The sequence below is a fragment of the Leuciscus leuciscus genome, assembly GCF_965113295.1.
Source record: "Leuciscus leuciscus genome assembly, chromosome: 16".
Lineage (NCBI taxonomy): Eukaryota > Metazoa > Chordata > Actinopteri > Cypriniformes > Leuciscidae > Leuciscus > Leuciscus leuciscus.
The window spans coordinates 40900720-40906719 of NC_138740.1; the positions used below are offsets into that span (position 1 = coordinate 40900720).

Genomic DNA, 6000 nt, shown 5'->3' on the forward strand with positions numbered 1-6000 from the left:
AAATACACATCTCAACAAAAAACATGTTACAGACAGTGATGATCACACATAGTTGACAGTATTTACATCTAGACCCTCAGTTGAATTTGGACAAGGGTTTTTAACCCATAATGGACCCAATCTTCAACTTCACAATTCCAATTTACATAAATACTCTTAAACATACTAATCCAGAGAGTAATTCAAATCAACATCATAAATGACAATAAGTCAATCATCACTCAATTAATCACTTAATTATCTCATTAACTTTAACACCGCTTCAGTGTTACTTTAAAACTCTTATTTTAACACTTTAAGACTCTTATTTTAACACTTTAACACTCTTATTTTAACACTTTAACTCTCTTATTTTAACACTTTAACACTCTTATTTTAACACTTTAACACTCTTATTTTAATACTTTAACACTCTTATTTTAACACTTTAACACTCTTATTTTAACACTTTAACACTCTTATTTTAACACTTTAAAACACTTTAAAACTCTTATTTTAACACTTTAACACTCTTATTTTAACACTCTAACACTCTTATTTTAACACTTTAACACTCTTATTTTAACACTCTTATTTTAATACTTTAACACTCTTATTTTAACACTTTAACACTCTTATTTTAACACTAACACTCTTATTTTAACACTCTAACACTCTTATTTTAACACTTTAACACTCTTATTTTAACACTCTAACACTCTTATTTTAATACTTTAACACTCTTATTTTAACACTTTAACACTCTTATTTTAACACTCTAACACTCTTATTTTAACACTTTAACAGTCTTATTTTAACACTTTAACACTCTTATTTTAACACTTTAACACTCTTATTTTAACACTTTAACACTCTTATTTTAACACTCTAACACTCTTATTTTAACACTCTTATTTTAACACTTTAACACTCTTATTTTAACACTCTAACACTCTTATTTTAACACTTTAACACTCTTATTTTAACACTCTTATTTTAATACTTTAACACTCTTATTTTAACACTTTAACACTCTTATTTTAACACTTTAACACTCTTATTTTAACACTCTAACACTCTTATTTTAACACTTTAACACTCTTATTTTAACACTTTAACACTCTTATTTTAACACTCTAACACTCTTATTTTAACACTTTAACACTCTTATTTTAACACTCTAACACTCTTATTTTAACACTTTAACACTCTTATTTTAACACTTTAACACTCTTATTTTAACACTCTAACACTCTTATTTTAACACTTTAACACTCTTATTTTAACACTTTAACACTCTTATTTTAACACTCTAACACTCTTATTTTAACACTTTAACACTCTTATTTTAACACTCTTATTTTAATACTTTAACACTCTTATTTTAACACTTTAACACTCTTATTTTAACACTCTTATTTTAATACTTTAACACTCTTATTTTAACACTTTAACACTCTTATTTTAACACTTTAACACTCTTATTTTAACACTTTAACACTCTTATTTTAACACTTTAACACTCTTATTTTAACACTCTAACACTCTTATTTTAACACTTTAACACTCTTATTTTAACACTCTTATTTTAATACTTTAACACTCTTATTTTAACACTTTAACACTCTTATTTTAACACTTTAACACTCTTATTTTAACACTCTTATTTTAATACTTTAACACTCTTATTTTAACACTTTAACACTCTTATTTTAACACTTTAACACTCTTATTTTAACACTCTAACACTTTTATTTTAACACTCTAACACTCTTATTTGAACACTTTATCAGTCTTATTTTAACACTCTAACACTCTTATTTTAACACTCTAACACTCTTATTTTAACACTTTAACACTCTTTTTTTAATACTTTAACACTCTTATTTTAACACTTTAACACTCTTATTTTAATATTTTAACACTCTTATTTTAACACTTTAACACTCTTATTTTAACACTTTAACACTCTTATTTTAACACTCTTATTTTAATACTTTAACACTCTTATTTTAACACTTTAACACTCTTATTTTAACACTTTAACACTCTTATTTTAACACTTTAACCCTCTTGAGCGTGTCTCAAATAAACTTGTTAATTTAACACTGGAGGTTTTGCTTTGTGCTGTATTTTTATATTTATTGTATTTATTTTATTCATATCTGCTCACTATTTACTCAGTCGTTTGTGCGTGTTTGAAGTTGTATGTCATCAGCTCAAAGTCATAACTGATCAACAGTAAATATTGATTATATTCTTCAGTTTTGAGATGCAAAGCAACATGTCGAGTCAATAATATGATATGATTTGACAAACCCAGCCGTTGGGTTACATTTTTGTATACATTTTTTTCTTAACCCAACGGTTGGGTTAGTCCATATTTGACCCAACTTTGGGTTGAAACAACCCTGCACTGTACATCTGTAGCCATCAGTCCTGTATCATAGGAGACTAAGATGAGACAGAGAAGTCACTGGTGCTAAAATAAACTAGTCAGAAATGTCTGTATCATTATTTTACAGAGTTCTTTCTAAGTGATGTTGGGTGACGTCAACAAATGGAGGCTAGCTCGACGCTCTCTCCTCCTCATCCACGCACTAACCCCCCCAAACCACACCCAAACCACACCCCCAAATCACACCCAAACCACACCCCCAAATCATTCTTGTCAGTTATTGGCTGGAACAGTTTGTTATGTTTTGTGGTGCGCCGGTGCGGGTTAGCTCAGTTTGTTCTTGTTGCCGTTTGTGAAGCCTGTGGTTTCTACAGAGACCGCGTGTCTTACAGTGTTCAGGGGACAGGCAGCGAGCGGATGGTGAGGAGATGTTTACTGTATGTGACAAAAAATGTTTTGACCTAAAAAACGTGTGACATCGCTTAGAGCACCTTTAAAATCATTCAGTTTTACTTTCAAAACATTCACAGGGGTTTTCACAAAGTTTCTGTTTAACTTTAGTCACACTTGTCCAAGAATATGATCCCCAATCCATAATTTCCTTTACTTGCTTTTTGTAATAATCGTGAGCAATACGAGGCTAAAAATTCAAATTTTTCAGGTTATTTCTTTGTTTGTAGTCAAGTTGTAGTTTATCTTGCCAATCGTAATAAAACCCTGACTACCTGACAGAATTATAATAAATTAAAGTTTTACTGAAGCTGAACTTCTGCTGATGAAACTGCAAACTATCTTCAGTAAAACTTTTCTTTCATTTATTATAATTCTGACTCTTGTCTTAAAGGTATAGCGGGGTGGGTAGCCTATACTATTGGTCCACCTACGTGTCAATCATTCTGGTGATATGTTTACGTAAGGCTGTCCTACGTGCTCGTGCACACGATTCACACGATGGTGTGCGCTCAAAACACAGGTTGGGCTTCCCACTGATGCCTCAGTCGCGAAGTTTCTACTTGACAGGTAAAGTTTGGCATGCTATTTGGAGAAATCCATTTAAAATCACTGCTAGTAAAAGTTAATGTAAGCTATGATTATCTCATGCATACGTTTAATAGGCGTTCCCTCTCGGGAGCAGGGAGAGTGTTGCGCATGTGCATTTTTTCAAAAAGTGGAGAGGGCGGTTCTTTTCTAAAATTCTGGAAAATCCTCCGCTATACCTTTAATAAATCATTTCTGCTTCTGGGTGTTTGACTGTAAATCCCCTCACAATTGATCTGTGATTTTATTTATTATGAGATTAAAGAGATTTAAAACATCATCATCATTCATCATCGTATGCCAGAGAGACGTCTGATCCTCTGGTGAGAATCCTCATTTACTGTCTAAATGTACATCAGGATCACAAATCTGCATGATCAAGATTAACACACATCTGCTCATATTCATAGTTCAAAAACATCTCAAGATACTCATATAATACCATAAAAAAGAATAAGTTTAATAAAAGTTATGAATTGTTTTTTGTTTTTTTGTTTGTTTTATATATTGCATTTTCTTGAACACTTACACAACAATGTACATCACATGTCTGCAACAACACACATAATGTACAAAAACAATCAATCAAACACCAGAGCTCATATTACATGAAAAGTGCAATAGCACAAACCAACATTGGATAATACAGTATTTACTTTGGAAGTCCGAGTTATCAATACATTGCAATCAATCAATAAAAGCCACAGATATAAGCAATAAAATAGTTTTAATATAGTACAAATTAAAATATATTTTATAGGAATATAATTCCTAAGCATTTTGTTGCTCCTCTATTATATTGTTATATCCGCATGTTCCATAAATAATAAAAAGGGACTCCAGACCCTCTTAAATTGTTCTTCTTTACCCTTAAGAATAGGTTATCTGAAACAGTGTTTAGATTTCTGCACATCACGTGGTGTGGCAAACCTCTCTCAGTATCTCTAAACCAATATGTGTTTTTGCAGTTAAACGGTTAAACAGGACACAGATGTTCAAGTGTTCCTCTTCTTTGCACATGCACTCGACGCTATTAATCTTTAATGTGACTGAGTGTTCAGGAAGAGTTCATTATTCTGTGTCTGTTCACTGCAGATAAACTCTATCCACAGTTTCTTGACTTCTCTCAACATTAAACCAGTGATTTGTTAACAGCTAAAAGCAGACTCTCCGTGTTTATAGTGAACTCTTGGTATGTCTATGATCTATAATGTGATCCTGATGATCTGTTAGAGTTATAGAACATTTGAAGGAAGTAAATGATAACAAACGCGTTGCAATGACTCTGCGCATGTCCGGTCCTGAAGCTTTTCCGATTTTTAAATCACAGAGATGTCGAAACAAAATGACTAGCACATACTTTTTAAGTGTAGCTAAAACAGAACAGTTAAGATATTTAAAAAATTTAAATAGACGATAACGTGGAATTACCAGACCCTTTAAATCAAACGTAAAACGTTTACCTGAAGTGATGTATCCATATATATATATATATATACACACTTTAATATTATTAATCATGCATGTAATTAGTCCCTACACAGCCATATACTAGTATTCTTATAGTTGTTCCAATTTAGTAGCCTACACAAAAGTACACTAAATACACTTAAAGTTATGCTTTACTACAATTTAATTACAACTAAAATATACTTAGTACAAAATTAGTTGTTTCAAAATAGCACACTTCAAGTTAACTAATCATTAACACACTTGAAGTATAATGAAGTGTTTAGAAGCAAGATATCTAAGATAATGCGTCCAGGAGAAACACACCAGCCTTATCTTTGGGTGAGAACAATGAAAAACTGGCTAGAGAAGCATTTACTTCAAGAAGAAGAAGAAGAAGAGGAAGAGGAGAAGCATTTACTTCAAGAAGAAGAAGAGAAGAAGAGAAGCATTTACTTCAAGAAGAAGAAGAGAAGAAGAGAAGCATTTACTTCAAGAAGAAGAAGAAGAGGAAGAGGAGAAGTATTTACTTCAAACCAGATGCACTGAAAAAAAAAAGATTTTTGCTGCTTGTTCAAATTGCTTCATTAAAATGAGCTTAAGCAACACAATTGTTATACATTTTGTCCTAACTTAATTTGTGTTCAATCTGCGTAAATATATGTACAATTTAAGTTTACTTAATCCGTTTGTGTTGGATAACATGAATGATTTGTGTTGCATTAACTGACACTGGGCAGTGCTTGTTAGTTCCCAGCATGCTTTGCATATGGCTGAATTAAGAGAGAATAAATGTAGAAATTAAGTGTTACCCCGGATTTCCACCAACTGCGGAACGGCTGCGGATCGGCTCCGCTGCATGTCGGCTCTGTCCTCCGCTGTCTTTCAATACCCACCAGGTCCGGATTTGTTGCGGAACGGCTGCGGCCATGACTAACAGCTGAAGTCACGAGGACCCACGAGATCTCATGAATTCACGCATGATCGCGCGATATAAGTGCTGAATTGTTGCGGAGCTCTCCGGCATCCGGCAAAAATAGAAGCTCTGCGTATCTGCTCCGGAGGGCTGCGGATCGCCGGAGTCGGAACGCAGCTGTTCCGCAGTCAGTGAAAATACACACATTGACTTTAATGGA

General features: G+C 32.6%; 1 long non-coding RNA gene across 1 annotated transcript in view; it reads right to left on the reverse strand.

Annotated features, from left to right (window-relative positions):
• The window catches only part of LOC309477044, a 199131-nt gene extending 194301 nt beyond the window's left edge, over positions 1-4830 (reverse strand). The window contains exon 1 of the long non-coding RNA XR_014198496.1: positions 3770-4830. This is a non-coding gene — a long non-coding RNA (uncharacterized lncRNA). The remainder of the gene's footprint in view (positions 1-3769) is intronic.
• Positions 4831-6000: the final 1170 nt, after the last annotated feature.